Below are 25,991 nucleotides of genomic sequence, written 5' to 3'. Positions count from 1 at the left end.
TAAATATGATTAAATTTCCCCCAGATATTTAATAAATCTACATCATTTTTGCTCAGATACTTAGTAAATAAAAATGAGTTTTTCTTGTAAAATTGACTTGGATTTACTAAATATTTTTGGGCAATATAAATGATCATTTGCATTGATATTAATAAATCAAACACATTTCAGCTGTTGCTTTTATTAAGATGTACTTCATTTTTTTAAGTTAAGTTAAGTTAACATATTCAATACTTTTTAATCAATATTGTAGAACTTGAATTCTATTCAATTATATTACGTGTCACTTTGTTGCCACAATTTTTTTAAGTAACCATTGGTCAAATTTTTCTCAGTGTGTACATGTTTTTCCTTAACAAAAGCTTTGACGAATACTTCTAGTTAAACTGATTTTGTGTCACTAGCTAATACAATCCAAAAGGTGAAGACCAGATAGTTGACCAGCTGGAAGATCACACTCAACTTTTTAATGACTGAGAATGTCGCACTTATAAACTGATTATTATCATTATAGGTTTCTCCTATGACGTTAGGTCTCCTCTAGCGACAAATCACCCCATTAATAACATAGTTCACAAAAGGAAAGAAATGTTAATTTCAGTACCTGTGATTACATTTTTTCCCCTGATCTGTGACGTACTGTCTGCCAACATTTAACACATTTACCTCGATTAGAAAACACACCTGACAATCAAAAGTTACAGTTTTTGATTAAAAAGTGTAAATGAAGCACATATATGTGCAGTTTCTTCCTGTTAAGTTTAACATTTGAAAACTGTATATGGAATGTGAGGAGAAGATAAAAATAGAAGAATAACTCAAAAGAGTTGTCAGATTACAGCCACAAACTTTGATGCGTTTTATTGGGTAGTGTGCAATGAATGGAGAACGGAGGGAAAACTTCTGATGTATTTGATTTTTTTTCTCTCTTAACAATAGTTTTCTACCTCTTCCCACTCTTCCATTAAGTCCAGATTTGTAAAGTGCATTCTTATAGTTATTGACACATAACCAACCAATAAACCAACTAAAGCCAACGAGGAAATTCCCACGATTAAGGTGACACTAATAGGAGGTATTCTTAGAAGTTGGACAGGTTCTGTTTCTGTGCCACTCCCGCATACGATAAAATGAAATAAATAAAAAAAATTAACTTAGCGCTCAACAAAGTTCATTCTTAATTACATTTCCCCAACTACTGGTTTTGTGTTTGTTTTTAAAACAAACATAACGGTAAAATAGTTACTTTAATATTTATGTGAAATGTTTGGTTCATTTCAATTCCACATTTCAGGACTCAGTATGTTTTAGTCTGAACTATCTTACCACTTTACTTTGTTTCATCTCTACTCAACTGTGTTAGCTGATACTTGTATAATGTTCAGTGCTGTTTTGCATTTACATCTATAGTTTTGTGCAGTTACAAGTAATCTCTTTTTTTTTATGACCTGAAGCTCATGTCAAATCACTGCCTTTATTTTCCTTTGGTTGTTGCAAACCGTTTCCAGTTGGGTCGGTGATCAGATCACACTATATGACTGCACAGACAATCTACAAAGTCCTGAGTCCACTGTCTCTATTCTGAGTCATCCTCAGAGGATGAAGATGTCTACGACAGATTAACTTTAGGAAAGCACTACCTTGTGCTATATTGACGTTTATTAGCAACACTTATCCTGTCAAAAAAAAAAGAAAAACAGTCTTAAGAAACATTTCTTTAAGCAATTTGTCAATGTGTATTTTATCTGTATGTGTATTTTATATTTTTTCTCCTATCTGTCATAAATGTATGAGAAAACCACAATTTTCACTCTTTAGAAAAAACTGTAAACTTAAATACCACAACGTCAGCCAAATTCTTCCTTGTCAGCAAAAACACTTATTTGCTTATCATTTGACAGGAAGCCCATTCTGACACATTCATATAAAAAAAAAAAAAAATCCTGAAATCACAAGAGGGAAAAAACTGAGAGTGAAGTGGAGGACCACAAAGGCTGGAGATGGAGTGTTAGTGAGTCAGTGAGGTAAAGCATGTGTGAAGGAGAGTGTGACGCTCTGTGTCTTTAGGATCTGAAGAGAACAGGTGGTGATATGATTTCAGCACATTGCTTGAGAGTCTGCCTTGCACAAATGTTCATCTAAGCATGCAGTTAGCAGGTACCACAGCATCTGCTTGTAGAGAAGAACCTCACAGCAGGACATCTGAGACCATTGATAACCCAATAAACCTGCAGGATCTCTGCAGCGCAGACCTCAGCAGACTGTTTAAAGGATAGCTGATATTAAAATAGCTGGAAATCTGTACGCATGTGATGAATTTTAAGATCTCTTTTCTCGCAAAATTTGCTTGTCTTAATTGTTGTGCTTTCTGAGGTGACTTAAAGGTCCTGGGTTTGAATCCTTTCTGCATTAAGTTTGCATGTTCTCTCTGGGTGCTCTGCTGACTTTCATACAGTAAACAAACGTGAACAAACATGACTATAGCTGTTAAAATATTATTTCTAAGTAGTTACTTGGAATACTTTCAGATATTGTCTATTTATAGAATTGAAATGTTTCGGTAGAACTCATTTTGCCTAAATTATGTCTAAAAGTACATGTTTCAACATGACAAGTTTAATTCTCATATAAGTTGATCTTAGAGAGTATTTCTTAAGTTTAATTTTAAACATTTTTATTTGCATTTTCAGAAAAGCTCTCTGTTTTCTCTGCTTTAATTCATTCCACTGAGCCATCTGAGGTTTTGCATCAACAATTTATAATATCCTTCAGACAGTGATCAATATGTCTGAAGTGCAGTTTCCATCAGTGCCATTAATTATCAACGATGAAAGTAAGTGGTTCCCAGGGTGTTGTAGGTTTTTCTAAGCACTTCACAGCTACACCGTTTTTTACAAATCTCTGTGCTTAGACAGAATACGAATGAGTCAAAAATGGCATAAGAGCATATAATTCACAACCAAATTTATTTCAAATTTTTTATAGAGTGCAGGAAAAAGTCAACCAGACAAATTTACAGTCTTATATTTAACTGTATTACTGTGCTTCTTTTATTAAGCATGTCACAACAGGAGATTTGCACACAGTTTTGCTAGTGGGCAAACCAATCTTGATGTTTATTGTTAGATTTTAAAGACAACTTTAGGTTCACCTTTAATTGTCCTGACTTAGTATGCAGATGGTGATTTAAATGTAAGAAAATGTTGAAGGAGGTCATGATTAGAAAAAGATAACAGCATTTATGTAATTTTCTAAACATTTTAGCAATTAAAGAGGTTTGAATTCATAGACACATTTTCTACTCCCATTACAACCACTCTCACTGCTGTCCAGAAACACTTACTTGTTTCCTGGTTTAACATTAAACTAATTTGAGAGCCCAGATATTTCGTTTGACTATTTCGAATTGAAGCAAATGGCGTAGATGGTTGTCTCTGAACTTTAGATTTCTAAAGTTAGACTGTATGGTTATAACTTGTAATAAGTTGCAAGCAGAAAAAAATAAGCTCAAAAAGTTGGTGCCACAAATATTAAAATGAAATGCTCAGATATTTGTAAAACTAACAAGGCTTTGAAAAAGGTTTTACAAACTGTGAAGCAGCTACTGAGCTGGTGCTTCAGTACATTTTTACAATATGCAACTTTTTAACTGGGGCACTGGATCAAACAATAATGGAGCATGCATGTATTAAACATAAATTGTGAAACTCGTGCTGTGTGTGAAAACCCCACAAAGTTCTGACATTTTTCTTTTCATTTGTAAAGGAAACATCTTTACACAAACCCGGTGAAGCTGAAATAAGTCAGGCAAAAAAGACAAACAGAAATCACAAACTGCTAAGTTAAAATTTCTACAACCAACTTTTTACGACTCAAGTCAAAGAAATCTACACCACCAGAACTGCAGAGTGAAGGGCCAGATAAGAGACGGAGGTGGGGGAACAAACCTTTGGAGGGAAAGGTTAATTGTAACTAAGAATACGTATGACTCTTTGCATTTTCAATCATTTGCCAGGACCTATTGCAAAGTTCTCTGACCTTTTGTTTGTCGCTGAATGATAAATCGCGAAGAGACACTCGTTCTTCTCTCCAGCTCCGGTCTGTGTATTTACTGTTGCTGAAAGTCCATGCTGCATCTCTCTCTCTCTCTCTCTCTCTCTCTCTGTCTCTCTCTCTCTGTCTCTCTTTCTCTCCAGTTCGTCCCTCTCTGTAGTTTCTCTCCACTTTGTAGATAGAGGCTCTGCATTAATAACACTGACACTCCATAAGAGGGTAGATAAAAGAAAACGAAGATGGGAACCAGTGTCTCTCAATATGCGCACTTCATCATATCCCAGACAGCCACAGGAACAAGGGGATGAGGATGCCAGAAGAAAGGAGATGAAGAGAGGGAGATGGTTGAGGTCAAAATCATGGTGGTTGAGCATGATAGAGAAAAGAAGACGAGTAAAGTGAATAATTGTGAGATACAATCTCTTAATATATTCAGAGCATCTGGGAAGGGACAGATTGAGGTTTTGTGGCTTAATGTAATCAGTGAACACGCTGAAAAGAAGTAGCATTAAAAGACAACAAATGCTGGAATTAAAAAGAAATTTCTTCATTTTCATCTAGCTGAGCAAATTTTAAAGTCTAATTTTCATCTTCGTCACCTTATTGAGACATCAGTGGCTTCTGTATAATTGTCACCATCTTCGTGCTGTCAGCAGATGGTAATGATTAATGGTGGTGTGCCGTTAGCAGACTTAAAAATAAACTCCCAGAACCCAACTGAAACTGTATTAATAAGATTTTTACTGAGACTCTGGTAATAACATTGACAGTTTGCTTGCAGGCTCCAATTTACATTTTAACTTTATAAAATGCAGTGGCGTTTCAGAGCTTCTGACTCGATACAGTTGTCTCCTCCATGTGTGGATAATCAAGAATTTATTGTCAGAAAACACCCTGGGAAAGATAAAGACAACAGTTAAATAAAAATGAAATGCTTTCATTGGTCTTCAGTTCGTCTGAGAACCAGATTGGTGCTGGAGTTTCTGCAAACTCATAATGTTTTCAGTTATGAGTTTGCATTACATGTGCTCATTCAATTCATTTTGAATTTTTTCCTCTATATTTTTTCAAATTGCTGACAAAACGTTTACCATCTCCACTCTCTCCAGCGTTTATTTACCTTGTCTATCTTAGCTAGTTGCCAATAACCCACCACTTGATTCTACAAATACATCTACCCTCATGAAAAAAGTTATTGATAAACACGCTTCCTCTTTATAACAGGTTTTGTTTGATTTCTTGGTCTTATCCTGTCTCTTTCACTTGTTTTGCTTTTCTTATCTCCATGAAAAATGTTGTTAAATTCTCAGTTCTGCTTTTGAACTTAACCGAATAAAATGAAAAGTGTAGCTTTTTCTGAGCTTGTAATGGCATAAGTACCGTCTGTACTAACTGAAGCAAACAAAGAGAGAACAATTTTAGTTGGAGCTTTCCTAAGTCTGAAATTGTGCCATTTAAAGGTGTTATATTTCAAAGAGTAGCCTTGTTGCACAACAGCTCCTGTTATTACAGAGTGTAGGAAAAGCGCATGTGAGTTAAGGACTGCATTCCAGTTCTGCAGCTTTGTAGGCTTGTTATCAACGTTCATAAGTGCAGAACGTTTCCTAAGTGGAATGCAGCCTTCATTACAACAAATGTTCCTTTAGTCTTTACTACGAGAAAGACCAAACCCAGCCTCTCACTGCTGTTTCATCTCCAACTAATTTCAAATCATATTGGTTTATCTACATCCTAAAACAGAATAGTCCTATACTTTTTTGTTCTTCCTGGTTCTCTAGCTATTAACTAGAAATAGTGCAGTTAACTTCCAAAAGACTTTGAATAATAGCCCTCATTTTTCATTGATTATGCAAGTTCAAGGTATATAATATTCAAAGTAACATATCCCATTGATCAATGAATACTATTTTTTAGAAATATAAGACATTCTAACAAAATTAGAATAGCATAGAAATATCATTTTCACATTTGGCACCAAAGGCATAAACTTGGATATGCTAAACTTTATTTCTATTAGGAAGGGAAGCCAACATAAGCACAAGAACTCTTAAAATAACTTCTTCAATAATGTGGGCCAGTTTTAATGTGGATTTTCACAGGTACTGTGAGTAAAATGTTGTCAGTAACAATACAATAAGTTTCTTTCCTAACTGTGGTTTTTGTTTTTGTGTTTGTTTAGAAAAGGTGTTGTGCTTTAAATCTCACCGAGTCAAAATAAAAAACAGCTAAAAGAGAGTTTGGAAAAAAGTCCTCAGAAATGAACCTTCTTAAAATGATTATTTTTGTTGTATTTTGAACAAATGCTTTAATAATTAGACATAATTTGAGTTTTGTTGCAATGCTTTGCAGAGGATTTGATATTTTTTCAGAAAAAAAGTACTCACCACATTGATATTGTTGGTTTTTAATAAGGTTGAGAGAAAACTTGTTGCAGGACGTGATCAAAGTTGCTCTTCTTTTTATCAGTTTAATCGCCATCACGTTTCAGCTGCAATCAGAGGAAGTGAGAGTTTTGACAAACAAAAAAAAAATCTAATTCCTTTTTATCTTAATCTTTGTGTTCTTTATGCTAAAGAACACCATGTGCACTTTGTTTCCAGAAGCTGATTGTTCAAAACTCTGGCAGTAATTAAGCAGGGAGACACAGATATAGAGAGCGTAAACACAAAGACATCCTCAGTGGTTTTAATTGGAACAACATCTCACACCAAACAGAAGTGTCGTTCCTTTCTCGTCAGCAGCAGCAGACCCTCGGATTGTCTTTGTGCCCGCGCTTGCTCCTCTTTTTCCCACTTCGTCACTCTGGTTTTCTTTGCCTTCAATTAGCGCTAGCCAATCAGTTGACCAATTAAGCATTTTTATGACTTCCCGCCTTTCCTTTTCTCTTGCTGATGAACCTTCAACAACTTCCCAATTAGAGGAACATTCATTAAGAATGGTCTGCACTGTGATAGCTTTAGGAACCTATTTGTTAAGAACTAAAAATATCACTCTTCATAGAAACATCGTAGCAACGTCCCGATGGATTCACAATCCATTCAGCAGAATCGATTTGACAGGCCATCAGAAGGGAATCTTGTAGGTCCATCCGCGCCCACTGTTTTCTTTCTGCTGCCGCTTTTTTTCAGCTGCGTTCCTTCTTAAGCAGAAGGAGGAGAGGCAATGAGTCAAGGCGGCCATGCATGGCCCTCCCGTGCTGCTCCGTGAGCTTTGTTTGAGCTCGAGGATGCTCAATGAGACGCAAAGAGTGTCATTTCTCAGGCCTGTCCCGCAGGCACGCCGAGAGGGCGGAGAGGGGAAAATAGAAGTGTTACAAACAGACTGTTCAATTAGGGGCAGGCTGGTGTGAAATTGCCTCCAAATGATAAGCTTCTATAATAGCCGTGGCTGCGTGTTCGCCTGGTAGGTGAGTCGTTTTCGTATCACTTATCAGTGAGTGTATCTTCATGATAAAACAAACATGACGGCTGTTATACTTTATGCTAAAGTCTTATGAATGAAGCCATCAAACTGACTTAGAAAACAGTTACAAGGTGCATCAAACAAAACCTTCTCCCAGAAATGTTGCCTTTCATGTTCAGCCGTAGAGCCTGTCTATTTCACAGAGAGATGTCTCTTATTTAGCTCCATCTAACTCCACTGAATTTAAGGTTGAAGAAATGCCAAGATAGCAGCATAGCTGCAAACAGTTGCCTCTATAGTAGGATTAAAATTGAATTTAAACTCAAAATGAAAAAAAAAAAAAAAAAAAAACTCACAAAATCATGCCAGTATTTTCTGCATCAAAGTTATTGTTTCCTTACATGAAATATTTCTAGTCAGCAATATAAATTTCAAAGGTAAACATGAAGTAATGTGTGAAAGCAAAAAGAAAAGCAACTTCTGTGAGCAGAGGATCACACTAAGTTGGGACTTTTAATTATTTAAAGGCAATTAGAAAGATAACAGTTCTGTTTATGGCTTCCTTGCCCCCCTTCTGTGCTGTCCTCGACTTCTCTCTGACATTATGGATGCACCGGCCTACAGCCACTCCTCTAAGCTCATATATCACCGGGTAAAGGTTACAGAACAAAACTCTCTTCAGACAATGGCCCAGGAAAGGGCATGTGTAAGTTATTCTGTGGAGTTTTTTTTCTTCTTTTTTTCCCCCTTCTCCTTTCAACAAAAAGTTAAAATTTTAACTTTGCGGAGCAGCATTACTCACAGAGTTGCAGTCACTTTGCAAGCACTTCTAACTTGAGAGGAGCTGATTAAGAGTTGCAGTGGCTGTGGAAATCAGGAGGGGGCACTGCGATGATTTCTCTGGCTTCTCTTTCACCTCGTCTCCACCAGATGTGAAGCTTTTAACACCAACTCTAAAAGGAGATCTCATGTAAACCGATGAAGGAAAAATATGCATGAGTCACTTTTTGTTAGTTTAATTGGACTTGTGGCTGAGCAGTGCTTGACCTAAAAAGACATGAATTTGACTTCAGACTTATTGATGTAAATGCAGCATTTAACATCCCTGTGCATTATGAGGCACATATAATTAGCTTAGATGATGACATAATATATTCACCAGTTCTCTGCCCTTCTGGTATATAAGGACAGAGAACAGGTGAATAGATTATGTACTATATATAGTATAAACACACAACCCATTGTTCCAGTCTCTGTTAACATCATTGCCCACTGTGGATTTAGTTTTTTGTCCTGGACTTCATGTTTCATTCAGATTTCTATTTTGCATTCACTTTGTCTGCATGCATGACTATTTAATGCACTACCTATTACAACACACTTGGAATTAATTAAACTTGAAATTGAGTACAGAAAAATAGTTTTAGAAATTATTTTGAACCCTTTTTGTTATTTAATACAAAATGCACATTCACATAACATTGACATAGAAACATTTTCACTGGACAGATGAACTCTTCTAATAATTTTGCTTTGGCAGATGAATTCAAAATTACTAAAAATTGACAAAACCAAAAGGCAAAATTGAAAGTCTTCATTCAATTTCAATATCAGTGATATTTTATTTTATTTTTTTGGCATTCAGGAGGTGCTAAATATTAGAAGACTAAAGAAAAACTAGACATACATCAAGAGACAAAATATAGAAATTTACCCCAGTGACAAAAATCACAGTGGAAAATAAAAAAAAACAATACTTTTCAAAGGAACAATAGATCTTTCCACAGTGTCTAGAAGACAGCAATAAAAAATTCTGCAGGTTTTTGAAAAATTTGCTATAAAGGTGCATGTATTTAAAAAAAAATAATATGAAGCATTAGGTACAGCCTCTCTGGGGTGACTACTAGCTACAATCAGCATTAAAATTGCTAATCACCATAAAAATGTGGTGGAAAATGTCAATGACAAATATTTAAAATTACAGGGAAAAAATAAGATGAAATCTGGTATTCAACTCCTGTTTACAAGACTGCTTGAACTGCAGCACAGGCAGTGGAAGCAGGAGGCTAGTAAAATAGCACAGTAATGATAATGAACTTGTATCAAGATTACCAAGCATTTTTCAACATCATTTAGAACCTGTTTGCTTTAGAAATATATCTATAAACTTGATCCTGTGGATTATGAAGAACAAATAGGGTTAACATAGTGGTATCTCTGATAGAAAAACATATTTCAGGAAAATCAAAACTATGTGGCTCTCCACCACAAAATAAATCTTCATCCATTGTGGCTGCAGCAGACACACTTACAATTTTTTTGTACTCAAGTAACAGTTTAATATCAAAATAACTGTGAAATAGCTAGTTTATTTTCACTGCCCTCCTATAAAATAGCTATAGAAAAGGTTCAATATTAATGCTGGCTCACAATAACGTATGCATTCAGTCATGGTGGTTGTTGTCTGGGTTTGACCCGGGTCTTATCTACAAATGTAACGGGGGTCAATGTGCTGTATCCCCAGTCTGTTAATACCCCAAAGGGATTTTAGCTTCACTGCCCGCCTAGCGCCAGCTGCCAAAACCCACTAAAGAGAATAATTGCATTTTTATGGATGGCTTTATCAAGCAGAGTAAAGAGGCTCTCCCACTAACAATGCCATGCAGGTATGATGTTTAAATCCCAATCCTGCTGAAATCAGCAGAGCATACCAGTGCTGTTTTTCCTCAAGCAAGTTCCTGACAATGAAAAATGTCCATATCTGCAACTACAGACTGAGATGTCTGTGTGTGTGTGTGTGTGTGTGTGTGTGTGTAGGTGTGTGTGTGCGTGTGCATGTGTGTGTGGGGGTGTGTATGAAAGACACATAACAAACAGCTTTAGAGGGACTGCCAGCAGTGGATAAAGATCATCTTCGTATTTGCATGAGTCTGTAAGCGGTTCCGTATAGAGTTGCAAAGTGAATTTGTTAGTTTAGTTAGCTCCCTGCCTCTGTTATCCTTAATCAGTGGTGTAAAGTAACTCAATGGGTCCCTGTACACTGTGTTCATTACCCTACCAGCTGGCCCATCCAGCACCCTCCTCAGACAGATAAAATCTCCACCTGTATGCGTGTCTGAGCATCTCAGAGACACATTACAATCCACACCTATAAGACCACACCAGACAGGCTTTTAACAGACCGAGAGGAAGTGGTAACCACCCTCACCCCCAAAGCTATTATGCAGTCGTTCAATTTGTGAAGAAGTTTGAAGATTTATGGCTGACAGCTTCTGGGTAGGTCTTTTTATGCATTCCCTCACCATTTTTCTTCCTCCTCTTCTTTCCCTTTGCTTGCTGCACCTTTTGCTGATCATGCTGACGTAAGCTGAAAAGTCTCGCCGAGATGTTTGGGTCTCTTGCAGCTATGATTAAAAACCCCTCAAGAGAAGGTTGTGACCTCTCCATACAGCGCAACACCAGATGTCTCAAGGTAATGATGTCTTTAGCGTCGATAGAAAGATAAGAGGCACAGACGTTTAAAAAAAGCAAAGAGCCGAAGATATTTCCTGTCTGTGATTAACTGTTTGATTCATCCGCCCACCCTCCCCTCTCAGGATTGCCAGATACAGCAGGTGTTCATGTACATTTTTTTTTAAGTGCATGTTACTGCATGACAAACATGATTTAATTAAAAAGTCCAATCTTCTGATTAAAATATTAACAAAGATACTGAGATGTCAGATCGTTCATACATATATAATTATAATGCAGGTATTTTCTACATTTGGAACATTTCATCAAAATAAATGTGTCTTTGGAAGTGAAGGCTTCTAGCTTGCATCTTCCTTGTACTACATCAGGTTAATTTGAACAAGTTCTGCTAAATGTCAATATTAATGTAAATGTTAATATTAGCTTTTCTGAAATATTCTGATTAACATCCATTCAGTTGTCCATGATTTGTATTCAATTTATTTCAGATATGACTTTTAGGGAAACAAATCAAAAAAAGGAAACCCAGACACCCAGAGGCAGGAAAAGACTAGGAGGTTTGATTACATTACCTAAACTGTACAAAATAAGATTCAATAAATTAAATATATTTGATGAAATTAGATCGTTTTCTGTTGCTTCTGTTTTCTGACTACCTTCAAAAATGTATCTAAAGAGACACATTTTGGATATAATCACCAGGTGTAATTTTATCTGCATATTAGTGCAGCAAATATCTTTGGATTCTAGTAGCATGGCATTTCAAAAGAAAAGCTTTGTCTACTTTTTTTTGTAATAGCTTTTTGTAATACAATCGTTTTTGTGTTTTTTTTTACTCTTAAGCAAAAATAATTTGATATTAAAAAACCTAGGGTTAAGTGATGCTTTTTCAAAAATAATTTTGCCTTCCATTCGACTGCTTTCACCTCAAGTGAAGGAGCAAACCAAGAGTTCACTGCAGAAAGAAGCTAATAACACCCATTGCGTTTTTGTAAAGTAAGAAATGCAATTGTCCAAACTTCCATTAGCAGTTGGATGACAAAGGTGACTTTAGGGCATGAAAATGAGCTGGTATATAATGATAATAAAGGCTATAAATTATAATATGAGGCCTATCTTTTTGCCTTATACTGCAGATGATATGGAGGGACAGCACTCCCAGGTCCAGACCCCCAGGAGCTGAAAGAAGCAGAAAATGATTGTCTATTTCTGTTCATCAGTGTCTACCGTTTCTCTTTCACCTCCCAGAACTTTTCTAACACTTTGACTCTCGGGCTTTAATTATGCCTCAGGCGCTACCAGCAAGCAGCTCTCTGAGCATAAATACATAAATACGTGACAAAAAAATAACATACAGGCAGGTGGACAAAAAGGCAGAAAAAGCTGTGGACCACAGAGCTCCACAGAGACACATCATCTGAGCTGCAGCGAACAGCACATTAATCCATGTCATTGGAAAGTAACAAAGAATATGTCAGCTGTGGTTCCTCAATCCAGCTAGACAGTCAGATGTTGTCTGCACTAAAACCAACTCTGAATATAAAGCAAAGCAGTCATTGTAATATTGTCTGACTCCGTTATTATGGGCTGAGCATGACGAACAGAATACATGCGTGGGGACTACAGTATGCACGGACCATTAATCAGGTACAGGGCCCGGAATATGATTTGATTTGAATAGGGAGCGCAAATCCAATACAGGGATGTGGAACTAAACAATAAATTTCCGTTACCATGTACTGTGCATGCCGGATTTTCTCACTGACAACCAGAGCGAGGAACGTTTCAAGACTGCATTAAAATCCCCGATCAGACGCTGGCAGTGTTTCCAGCACCTTCAGACTCCATCATTACCTATTCAGAGCCTATTCCACTGGACTGTCATGGGACTCATTACTCCATCGCTTTGTGAAGCCGCAGACAGCCGCAACGCTGTGCGGTGGGTGAGAAAGAGAAGGCGTGCGCTGACCCAGGGCACAGCCGCTGACATGGAGTGTCTATCAAAACACACACAGAGTATACAGGCTTTGACTGCACCGAGGGAGGTTCAGAGGTAAAACAGTGGCACACACAGTCAACCAAATGTTCAGGGGCCTCAGTGGAGTCCGTGTGAAAAAAGATGAGATTGTGTGAGGCTTTTGATAATTGGGAATTCAAGTGTTGTTTGCCTCATGCTAACTTATCTACATGCAGTGGAAGCAAATGCCTGGCCTAAAATAATTGAACATTACATTATCACTTTAGTGATGCTGTAAACAACTGAAACATATATCTTCTCAAAAGGGACTTGCTTTTTACTTGCATATTTGAATGTAGAATTAAAACATACATCATAAAGTAAGGACAAAATTCAGAGCCACATTCTGATATAAATCGAGAAGAGCAAAAAAAAAAAAAAAAGCTACGATGCACCAATGAAGACAATGTTCCTCCGAGACATTTAGAAACTTACATAGGTGCAGATTCTCAATCAGAAGCCACTGTTCAGAAGTCTTTTGCTTCCTTCAGTCTGTATCTCCAGCTAAGCTAAACTTAAAATTGCTTTAAAACACATTTGCTGGGAGTTTTGGTGGCGTAAAGGTAAAGCATAACCCATGTATGGAGGCCTTAGTCGAACCTGCGACGCGGCTTCCCCAATCAGTCCCCACTTCCTGCACGAACATCATAATACAGAAAAGTGAAACTCTGTACTTGTTATACATATTTGTGAACAACGTTCAGTAAATTTGCTTTTCCAGTGACCTAAATTGTGATGTTCAATGTGCGTAGTAAAACGAGATGGTTCAGTATTTCATCTTGGCAAACAATGAAAAAAAAATATTTTGTTTCCCAGGACCAGAGGCGCTGGTTAAATCAAAATGAGACGAGTCTGTCATGGGCCTCAGTTGTTAACAATGGAACAAATTTTAAATATAATGAAAAGATTTTAAAGAAACAAAAGTGGCACAAGCCAGTACCCTATGCACACATCAGCAATTACAGCTAAACATCGAGGGCACACATACATGCAGCTCAGTGTGTTATGATCCAGAAAGAGTGGGATAATGGAAAAGCCCGCCGGCGTGAGTGGATTGTGTCTTCTCTCTAGCAACAACCCTCCACTGTCGGCTGCCTCACAATCTGTCAGGCCACTCCACTGAAACCCACAGCCAGGCTTCACAACGCAGCTCATTACAGGAGCTTTGCAGCAAAAAGAGCAGGAACCCACACATTGCAGCAAAGCCCATTTGTTTAATCTGTCTTATACCCAGGGGGTGGCTACTCAGGCAGTGACTGCTGTGATCATGCTAAACAATGTCTTCTTGCGCCAAATGTGAGTTTAAGGTGAGACGATGCTGATCCAAAAAACTCAGTGTTGTGCACTCAGCCTGAGGACTTCAGATTTTAAATTTTAAATACAACTTTCCAGGTCACATTTCATCACACATGGAGGAATGACTGCATGGATGTTTTTTGTGTTTGTGTGTTGCCCTCTGATGAACTCCTACCTGTCCAGGATGTACTCTGACTCTCTACTAATGACTGCTGGAGATTTCAATAGTAGCGTTCCAAGACTGCAGAATCAAGACATGCGAGGCAAGATGTTTTTTCTAATAACTGCAAAGACATATAATCCAGCCTCAAAACTTTATATGTCTCTAATTCTTGGATTATTCAGGATTATTCAGGATCATGTGACATTGATCATGCCTATTTGCTTCTAACTATGTTTTTTGCTACAACTGGACAAAGACAAAATCTACTTTTTATTACTGCTACCAATTGTAAGCTGGCCTTTCCTTCCTATGTAATCTGCTTGATTCTAATCTCTCTTCAGTGCTCCATCTGGACTTTCTCCCATTGACTTGGATGCCCTCTGGCAGTGGCGCAAAAAGTGGGTATGCAGCACATACAACGCAAAGGGGCGCTGCACCAAAGGGGGCGTCAAAACCCCGTCTGGAGGGGGCGGCGCGCCGATGATGCCTTCGCATACACTTCACGGCGCCCTTACGCTCTTTCACCTCGAGCACATGTAAATGTAAATGTAGCGAGTTTTACCTTTCACGTGTTTTCGTCTCGGGGGTGGGGGGGAGGAGTAGAGCGACCGTATGTTTTCTACGCTCCTTATGTACCTTCCTTCGCGAGGGAGGGAGGGGCGCCGATTTATGTTTTCACATACACCTGAATAATATGTAGTTGCGCCCCTGCCCTCTGGTAGATTTTCTACCAGGCCAATCAGTGAACAAAAGAAGTTTTGAATGATGAAGCAGATTTTTTTTGCACTGTTTTAGTATTGGAGTCTCCTTGTAAATTTTCGCAATGGCAGCAGATAAAGTGAACAAGGTAATTCAGTTCATGTGGGCCATGTTTCCAAATATTGGATTAACGTGAACAGACGCCTCTTTCACCTCGGCTCTTCTCTCATCACAGTGGATGATGATTCACAGCGTATTCTCAGTGAGTTTCATGGCATCCAACTGGTGCATGACATACGTCACAGACAAACGTTAGCGATTGGCCACAGCAAGCAATCGTTTCTCAATGGCCGTCGGTCCAGGCCCTCTGCACGAAGCAACAGAGGGTTTGGGCTTATTTTTACCAGACAAATTATAAACTGGATCAGATTTTGTTAATCTTCTGTAGATATTTGGTTCTGAGTCTGTCATACTGAACCTCCACTTGTCTTCACACTGCTCAATTTGGCCTTCATCAGGTACAAGGACATAAATTCATTTGTATTAGAAATATTTAGTTTTAAACTATTGTTTAAAAATCATCTTTTTATTTTCCCATTAATTGTGTTACGATGGTCTTTAAAGTCAAACTGAGAAGCTGAGCTGCATTAACACTTTAAAAAAAAAAAAAAACTTGTTAATGGCTCTTATTTTTTTTTCTGTGAAACATTTTCACACATCTCATTGAACTGATGACACAGCTTTATTAGCAAGAATACCCCTGTGAAACAAAAGGCACAAGTATGGAAAGTTATGTGGTAAATATAACAGAAATTCTGAACTTTTTTAACAATCAAACTTTTATTCTAGTGTCAAAGTGAAATCTTCTAGCTATAAAATCATTAGTTTTTTACTGATTTCTCTCAAGGTGGAGTATTTATGCATTTCTTGGCACAGAAGTTTGCAAGCTTAAGCAAACTAAGCTACTGCATTGCATCCGCCAGATCAATTAATGAAACATTAAAAATCAAATAGATTTGACAATGTGGAAATGCAAAAATGTAAAAGAATTGTAGTTTGACATTATTGTTTGAACTTTCTTTAAATCTTTACCATGTCTGTATTGAAAATCTGAGTTCAAGAATGAAGTAGTCACGTACTCTCTATTTTTTTAAAGGTATAAATGGGCTATTTTTTTTATTTTTTTTTTAGAAAGTATGCAAAGAGTTGGTGACAAATTCATTGTAATGCAAGCAGCTTAGATTTTACGTTTCACCTATAAGAGTTGTCCTTTTTCCAGATCTCTTTAAATTTCTTGTTCTATTGTGACATTTTTGGGGACAAAAAATTAACAAATTGAGGTTTTCATGAGTTTCCATAATTCCCTCCCTCCCCCACCCCCCTTTTTCTTTCTTCCTAGATTAAAGTAATTAATTATTTAAGAATTACAATTATTAGAATTAGAATTACAATAACCTCCTAAATCAAATTTCTCGCCAGCCCTGGTTTGCAATGTTTTTAAGATGTACTGTATTGTTTGCAACTTTTGCTGCATTCATCCTCCACTTGCTGTCATTCTGATCACTCCTAAATATGGCAAACTGTGGATCTGCTCTCCCGGGAATCCAGAGCTATCTTCAGACGACTCCAGGGAAATCTAGCTGATCTGAGTGAGGCTAAAGGAGATGGTGGGACATGAAAAGAAGGAGGTGGTCGGGTCGGGAAGAAACAGGCATGACATCATTTAATTCTATTCAAATATAGAGACAAATAAAGGAATGGGATGACTGCTGGTAGACAGTTGTTCCAAGGGGATTGCCCCTTAACAAGCTCCCTGGATGTAAGGGTAACTCATCCCATTGATAATGAGAAGACACAAAGGAGCTCATTATGAGCTGCAGCCCGTCCCTGCTAACCTGCCCCGTCCTGCTCCATCCACATCTCTAAATGAAGGACAGGACGTGAGCCTTGCTTCCTCCTTTGGACAGCACATGATAATGAAGCTCTGAGCTGATGTTTGATGCTGATGGCTTGGTTTATAATTACTCACTGCAGAAGGCTGAACTCTTCATGGCTACCATCAAGTGTTTAGATATTTCAAGTGTATTCCTCTTCTCAGGTGGATCATAATAAATTCATGGTCCTTGCAGTGGGAAGCTCTGACAATAACATAGACGGCGCTGCTAGTGGAAGCAGAGAGCTGCTATTCAAAAGCACAACAAAACAAGATTTCATCATTTATTGCAGATGAATAAAAAATCATTACTTTTTATTTTCTAACTAGTTTTTTTTTTCTCCCCCCTTTTCATGCTTTAGTGTTTTTGTGTCTACAGTTCATGGTGAAAAGAAAAAAAAATTCCAATCAAAGGCTTTTTTCCTCTTGTGACTTTCAAACACATTTAATTGCGCGTGTTGGATGATGTTAAGGGCTCCAAGCCTTTGTTGTTAATTTTGAAGATGAAACCACTGGACTATTATTAGCTGAATTTCGTGCTGTAAATCTGTACTGGGTGTTTGTTCTGCCTGTCAGCTACAGCACATAAGGTAGCGTATTATTGTTTGTATTATAAGTTATCATGTGGACGCTGCTAATGTTACATGAACTCTCAGCTTTACTTCAATTGACTAATTACATGCAACATGCATATGCAACCATTATGCGCCTCTTTAAATCATGTCGATGAAATTAAAACATGAATCACACCTCCCTATGGAGTTTTTATTAACTACCATCTTAAAGTTAAAGACATTTCTTTTTAATTTCCATATTTAGATTTTGAAAGAATAAACATAAAAGCAACAGTGTAAGAAATATTACAGAAAGAATTGTACCATATAGGCTGCATGGTGATGCATTTTATTTTATGGTTGCCTCACAGCAAGAAAGACCTGGGGTTAAATCTTAGCCTAGGATCTTTCTGCATGGAATTTGAATGTTCTGACTCTTGCAAGCATGTATTCTCTCCGGGTACTCTTTTGATTGCTTATTTATACCCAAAATAAGCAATCAAACTTGGGTAAATCTCATCAACAAATCAAAAGCAGACTTTTAGACAATGTGGTTGTTTCATATTATACAGCCAATGAATTGAAAGGAATTAGGAGTTCTTCCTCTTCAACGTCTCAGATTTCACAGATGTGAAACTCTAAAAAAAATCAGGTTGTCAATAAAACCATGTCTCCCAAAAGTTATTCTGTATGCTAAGCATATTTTAAACATGTGATCATTTCACAGGAAAACAGCAGCTGCAAATTCAGAGTGATATCATAATGAGCAGTGTTTAACCTTATGGTGAATAATTATAGGTTATTTTGATTAAAATTAAATAGATTCATTTTTATTAAGAGTTTGTGTTTTTTCATGAGTTCAGTGTAGCTGCAGCTGTCTTGCATAAATAAAGCGATGCAACACCAGTTCCTAAACATCACAAAAATCAGACTTATTTGGAGAAAGAAGCTGCATTTGATCTCAAGTAGGAATTCATTTTGTAACGTAATATAATCTACGGAAACATTTAAAATGGGGAGAGAAGCAGATTCCTTCTCAAGATAAAGTTCGAGGTTTTGTTCACACTACATGTAATATTTGCACACTGGTGCTAATAAGACAGTTGTGGTGATGGAATTGTGTTAATTGTATTTGATCAAAATATATATTTTATTCATGAAAAAGCCGTTCATCTGAACATATTAAAAGGTTTCTGTGCAAAGTATTTTAATGACATCTTCATTGTGCTGCACCATAGATAAAACATAGATGCAACAAAGACAGTGTACATATATAAATATATTTAATAATATACTCTTCTGTTCACTTCACTAAAATTAGCGTGTTGAGACTAAATTTCACCATGTTAATTTCTTGCAAATACACTACAATCAAAGCACAACTTTTGATATTTATCCAAAACAGGCTCTGATCCCTGTGACAAAAGTCTTATGTTATTTGCAGGAGGAGGGTGACTAAAGACTTTACTGATTTGATTTTATAAAATAACTTTTTGTCAACTGTAATGTAAATAATGAGAGAGAACATCTTTAAGACATTCATCTGATTTTCCCCTGCACAAATCTAAGGCTTAAAATAAGACATGATATCAGAGAAAGCAGAATTGTCTCCGGTGTTTTTTATTTAAAGCACTTTTCCAGTTTTAAAATCATTCGTCAACCATAGACCTAACCAGAGTCATTTTAAATTTCAAGTAAGTCTTGCATTTATACTATATAAAATAAAAAAAAGTCACCTTTCTTCTCCTGAAGAGCAATAATAAGAACCAGCGTGGCACCCAGACCTGTACTAGCTGGCAGCACTTTGCCTGGAGGGGAAGTTCACACTAATCAGCCTGGTGTGAAGGTATTATCCTCGTTGGTGTGCTTGAACTGCCTCATTAAACACCTCACTTGATGGTTACACCACCATCTAGAACTTTATCTTCAGTCTCTCTTATACGAGCAGCCAGTGCTTCCAGAGGAAGGAGAGCACCAGCAGAGCTGTCCACTGTTTACAGAGCTGCTTTTGAAAATATAATGAAAACTAGGAGTCAGGCTGTGATGCTTTGAAGGGATATTTTTCACAGTACAGATATGATCTGGGTTGTTTTTTTTTTTTGACAAATTCTTTACAAATTTACAAAAGTATTACAAATTCAATAATGCATATTTCTAGTGAGATATCAGAGGTAAAAAAAATTATAGAGTATTTTCATGCGCGTTACAGTTTCTTCCTCCTGTGCCTGTGTATTTTCCTCCTGCAGATTTACATCAGATACAGTGATGGATTAACCTTCCACCTGTCAAAATAAAACATTTGATGACATAAAATGTACAGAGGGAGATTAGTTTATTGTACATTTGCGGTCTAAAACCATCAATAAAACTAACTTATCTCTGATAAAACTAACTTATGTAATAAAAACATCAACATTTTATGGACAACCATCAAAAAAGCAGCAAGTAATCATTGAACTACAGCTTAGGCATATAAACATTATGAGAAAATCAATAACTTTCTATACATCTGAATAATTATGAGCTAAAATTCAACACAAATCCTAAAAGTAGACAATGAAGCAACCCATCTAATAAATTTCAATTGACGAAAAAAACAAAAGAATTACAATTGACTCTCCTGCTCTGCCTGCTCTCTGTTTTGGGTCCTACTTCCATCGACAAAGCATGATTGTTGCTAATGTTTGAGAGTTGTGTGTTTGAACCTTTACTCTTGAAGTTAGCAGCGGCTGCTTCCAGTCATTCCCAGTATTGCTTAGATGTCATTTATTGGAAGCTGATTTATCTGCATTAAAAACCCTTAAGAGGTATTCGGAAAACCTTTCTGTAAAATGCAACACAACTTACTTAAGATGTAGTCTGTCGGATATGAAAAAAATTAGTATTTGTTCATTTTATTTTGTGTATTTTTTTCATGTGATAAAATCTGCCTTTTAAAAGTATTACAAATTCAATAATACATATTTCTAGTGAGATATCAGAGGTAAAAAAAACAAAACATATAGAGTATTTTCATGCTCGCTACAGTTTCTTCCTCCTGTGCGTGTGTATTTTAAGCTCAATTTCAATTACAATTCATCAAAGTTGTTTTGATGCGCTGTAATATTACCTGCACAGTGGATTTTAGACGTCTTTAGATTAAAAGTTTTTAAAGGTTGCAAAAGAAAATCAAATTTTTTATGATTAGGTGTTTCACAGAAGAGAGGAAATGCAACAGCAGCTGCAGACAAACCTGTTTGAAAAATAGCAAGTGCGGAAAAAACAGGCACTTTTCCTAACCTACCAACCTCCCTGGTGGCTGCTGTGGGCAGCAGCTTATTTGCTTTAACAACACAGTGAATAAGGAGTCAAGTGGTTGGATTAATTTGTTGGAGTGCAGAGGGAGTGCTCAAAGTTAGGAGTGCTGCAGGAGAGGACGAGAGGGAATGAATGTCGGAGGATAAAGAAAGATGGCAGGCTGTAGGAGTTCAGAGGTAGATAAACCTGGAAAGAGAACAGACAAGAAGACTAAAGGCAACACAAGTAGGAAGAGGACAAGTGAGACGGAAAAGAGAGGCTTCAGTTCCCAGAGCTCTCTGACAGCCACTCATCCCCTGAGACCTCTTATCTACAGGGGGCATCTTTGACTTGATAATCCTGCTCTTCTTCACCCGCGTCACCCTGAAACCCCTTCTCTCTACACACATCTCTGGATCTACACCCCTTCCCAGGAGGGCGAAGCACTACCTGTCACAGTGCCTATACCTCCAGGCTGCTTGTGGGGCAGGATACTGAGGGAGGTGGGGGTGGTAAAGTTGACACTGTGCCCGACTAAGAAGTCACCTTTCTGGGATATGAATCCTAATGAAGGCGACGACGAAGGGGGTGGGGGGTGGTGGAGGTGGAAACAAAAAGCATGCTGCTGCTGCTGTTGCAGAATGTGTGTGTTTTTGTGTGTGTGAGACAGATGGGGAGTTGCAGAGTGCTGACAGGCCCTCTATGCTTCCTGGCTGCGAGATTATTTTTGGTAATTTATAACCATTGTTGCTTAAAGGAGTTTTTATTTACAACAGTTACAGAGGCAGCGGCACTCCAACAACAGCAATGAAACTCACCTACATCCAAAACACACACACACACGCACACGCACACACACACACACACACACACACACCCACACACACACACACACACACACACACATATATATATGCTCACCTGCATGTTTGAATGCAGGAGATAGAAATACTCTCTTTGTGAAGCAATGCATAAATAAACAACAGACCTAAAGTTATGTTGCAGCATTGTAAAAATGAAAATAAAGAAGCACAAGAGACAAATAATATATCCTTATTTGTTTAATTGCAACCTCAATTTATTTATTTTTTATTGAGGTTGTTTTATTGACACTAATTTGTTCAGCAGTGGCTGAGCCCAGAATTATTCATACCCCAAGGAAATTTGGTTTTAAATTATTTTCATTCAACCAGGAAGTTTGTTTCTGGCTGGAAATTATTCAGCTATCTCTCAAAATGAAGAAATACTCAAACAATACAATACAAGTAACATCTGATTTGATTTCTAGAAGTATAAGTGCTTTAAAAAGAGCAATTAATTAATATAATCAGAAAATAAGAAAAGAAATCCTTATGCCAGAGGTAAAACCTAACCAAACAAATTCAAGCATGTCATTATTTATTAAATGAAGATGAAACCAAAAAAAAAAACAAACAGAAGAATTAAGTAAGCAGGTTTAGGAATGAAGCTGTTTAGGAAGACCTCTTAAACCGCTTGTCAATTTGCTTGTGACATATTATTGTTTGATTACGTCAATCTGAATTATTTCTGTGGCATAAGGCTTAGGTTATTGTGTCTAAAGTTGATTAATAAAAGTAGTTAGTATAAAAACTGCTTATCTAGACTTGACTCAAGACCACAAATGTCGTCCTGGAACTACTGCTGGAGGAAAACTCATGAGGTTAATGATATGATGCTTCAGTGATAATCCAACCAAAAAGTTAAGATAATTTTGCATTTCACTGAAAAACTGGCAGACAACCTGCAGAAGAAACTGAGACTAAGAATCTGTTTCTTAAACGTCTGTACAGCCACAGACTTTCACACTGTGGTCGAGTCAAAGTCACTTCAGCCGCAAATTATATCCTGTCCTGTTCTGACAGACGTAATCAAATCCAATTATTCCACTCCTCCATTTAATTCCCATTAGTGTTCATCTCCCATTCTGCTCTCAAATTCCCATCCCGCAACAAAACATTTGAATGACAATGGCACAGTCATAACACCCGCAACAGGCTCCCTCCTCAGGCTCAGGCTCTCCTTCTCAGCCTTTCTCCCTGTTTCTCTCCTGCCCACACCTCCTCCTTTCTGAAATCGATAAAAAGGAAAACAAAATGACAGGGTTTCATATCACCGCTGTGATATCCCGAGACTACACAGGGAAATGACTATTTCCACACACAAAAGGCTCCATTACTGCCAGGTGACCTCCTGTCTTTGTGTTCCTTAACCTCTGAGTTAGACACCCTAGGATCTGCGCTTCAGCGTATGTGGCAGAAGGTGTGCGTGTGCGTGTGCGTGCGATTGTGAGTGTGTGTGTGTGTGTGAGCAGTGTAATCGTGTCTGTACTGAAGCCTGTCATGCAGTGGTGAGGAATTTATCCTGTCATTCATCCAAATATTTTCCCCTCACATTCCTTTTGCTGTCATGTTTGTGCTGATGACATGTCCTTCTATTTTTAGAGCTTAAACTTCCAGCTATTTAAAGTGTCAGTCTAGTCAGGTTTTCACTTGGAGCTCACTCATACTTGTATTAACCTGCTATTATCTGTAAAACAAACACTGTGATGGCCCTTTTCCCACAACCTCTTCAGACTCCCTGTGTCATACAGTGGTTTGATTTGAAAAAGTATATATATATATATATATATATATATATATATATATATATATATATATATATCTGATACACGGCTTGAGTTGGAAACTGAATCTCTTCGAGGCATACCGTCAAATTGGCATTTCCAAGCATTTTTCTCTTGAGGGTTCCAGGTTTCCTCCTAAAGTCTGAAAAAGCATATACATTTGGTTATATAATGTAACTGTAGTGTGATTACTTAATCAAAACAAGTTTTCCAAACTTACATTTCTTCTTGTCTCATTTGTATTCATCCCTTCCTGTTTTTCCGCTCCCGCCCTCCGCTCCTCCTCTGTCCCCTTCGTCCATCTTTTACCATCGCGATTTTTCTTGGTGATGCACTTTCTATTTCTGCCTCCTTTTTCTTTAATCCTGCTTTCACCTCCTCCATCACACTCTCATCATTGTCCTCCTCCCTTATCCTTCTTTACATTCCCCTCCACCAGCATAGTCAACCCTTCAAAGAGCATTAATGCTAAACTATGTAAACTTCTTCCCACTTAGTCTTTGGTGTAATTCATTCTCCTTAATGATACATACCTGCTCATTTGTTTGCAAACACAGATGATAAACACAAGCCGCCTTTAGCTCCGCAGTTTTGGAAATGATGAAACTTTCTCTTGACATTTTAGGAGGCAAAAGAGGAATAATGATGCAAGGATGATATTTGTGAAAGTAGATGCACTCGGCTGCTGCTTCAGAGCGTGTTCATTCATTTGCCATAACCATGCAGCGACTGAGTGACTCGAAATAGGAGTGTTGCTGCTAAGTGGAACAGAGACGGGGAGCAGCTGGGCGAAATTCACCTGCCACTTCCAATGTGGATCAGAAATTGCGTTCACACCAGCAACCTCTTCTCCAGCTTTAGGAGAACAAATTTGGGAGAAACAGGAGGACAGAGCGTGCTGTGGCCAAATAAATCACAGACACTAGATTGAACGAGGGTCAGTGATGGAAACGGGAAACGGTCACATTCTTAGAGACCCGCTGTGTTTGATGGAAGGGGTTTCATGGTCCGCTAAAGATGAAGCAATGGCTGTAACACAATGATTTACAGCAGCCCGAAGAGTGACAGAAGCCAAAACACTTCACGGTCACAATTAAGGTAGGATCCAAGTTCAACCTATGTTTTGCCAATTTTTGGTGAGGGATGGGGAGTACTTTTCTTTTAGTTGAAGAAAAGTGAAGTGTAGTGATCATGCAACATGCTCCATCTGCAAATGAGAAATTTTCACAGTCACACATGCTCTGTTTCAAGTATTTCACTCGAAATACTTGTTTAGCTCAATGCACTCTGATGTAGTATGTTATGGGTGATCTTCAGAAATCAAAACATACTGTGTGTAAGCTAAGTAATTTTTTAAATGCCATTGCCAGGCATATTTATCAATTCACATAAAAATTGGCCATGTTTGACAATGTATTAGCTTCCTGGATGATTTGTGTTTCTAAAACCACTTTCAGCAGAAGCTGAACCACCGAGGGCTTTGGTGACTACACACGTAGATGACACAACAATGCTTTCTGTACGCAATGGGTCAACAGAAGGGGTTAAAATTGAGTCATCCGTTGAACCAGGCCACATTATCATCATCCTTGTTAGTTATTTATACATTCGCTGATGTAATATGTGTACTTTTTCAAACATATTTATCCTCTTGTAGTGCTTTCATAGTACTGTATGCTATCGAAATTCCACAAAGTAAAAGTCTTTATACGTTGAGCACTGCATTGGTTGAAATAGATCACAACGCACTTTGACCTGACTGAATATCCCCCAAGCAAAGTAATTCCCTTGATATCTGAACTGCTAAACTATTCATTTCTCTGCCAGCGTGAGCCACAGAAATTCAAACTCTTTTGAAAACGAGTCAAAAGCCATGACAGTAAAATTTAAACACTAAAAAGAAACTGTTAGAACAAACATAAAAAGCCAGATATTTCAACCAAATATTTCTTCTAATCTATTTGTACATGTGCTAAAACGTTTTGATATGAAACATTGTGTATTTTTTGGAATAGTGCACATTTCCTGTTGTGATAGAGTTTTAATTTTTGCATATGTAGATAATGCAAAATTCATAGTAATCAAAAAACAGCTGATTACAACTATGTGGTTTTCAGTCAAAAATTGAAAAAACATAATTTCTATCTCAGCAGATTTGAATATGTTTTTATCCTACCGTGGTTAATATAATGTGGTGTTGATTTTTCATGTACAAGGACTCTTTGCTCTCCTGCCCACTTCTGCTGGCCTGCTGAATTTATTGATTCAACCCAAATGAACCCTTAGCTTAGCCATTAGAATGGTTTACTCAAAATAAGATTATTTCTTGAGAAATTAATAATCTTCTTATTGTCTTTCTATTTTATTTAATTTTTTTAAAATCACAGTTTATGAGACTACAATAAGTATTGCAGCAAACTCTAGCTCTTAGATGACATATATCCAGTTATGTTGACATATATCCATAGATCCTCGACAGG

The 25,991-nt window shown here is 37.4% G+C and overlaps 1 long non-coding RNA gene across 1 annotated transcript in view; it reads right to left on the bottom strand.

The window, feature by feature from the left end:
- Positions 1-1,739: 1,739 nt before the first annotated feature.
- The window catches only part of LOC107835895 (uncharacterized), a 26,550-nt gene continuing 2,298 nt past the window's right edge, over positions 1,740-25,991 (bottom strand). Inside the window, exons 2-3 of the long non-coding RNA XR_001661734.1 lie at positions 19,370-19,375; positions 1,740-1,772 (exon numbers count right to left, since the gene is read on the bottom strand). This is a non-coding gene — a long non-coding RNA (uncharacterized LOC107835895). The remainder of the gene's footprint in view (positions 1,773-19,369; positions 19,376-25,991) is intronic.

Source organism: Poecilia formosa, unplaced genomic scaffold (assembly GCF_000485575.1).
Source record: "Poecilia formosa unplaced genomic scaffold, Poecilia_formosa-5.1.2 Scaffold2, whole genome shotgun sequence".
Lineage (NCBI taxonomy): Eukaryota > Metazoa > Chordata > Actinopteri > Cyprinodontiformes > Poeciliidae > Poecilia > Poecilia formosa.
This window is presented reverse-complemented; position numbering and strand designations above follow the sequence as displayed.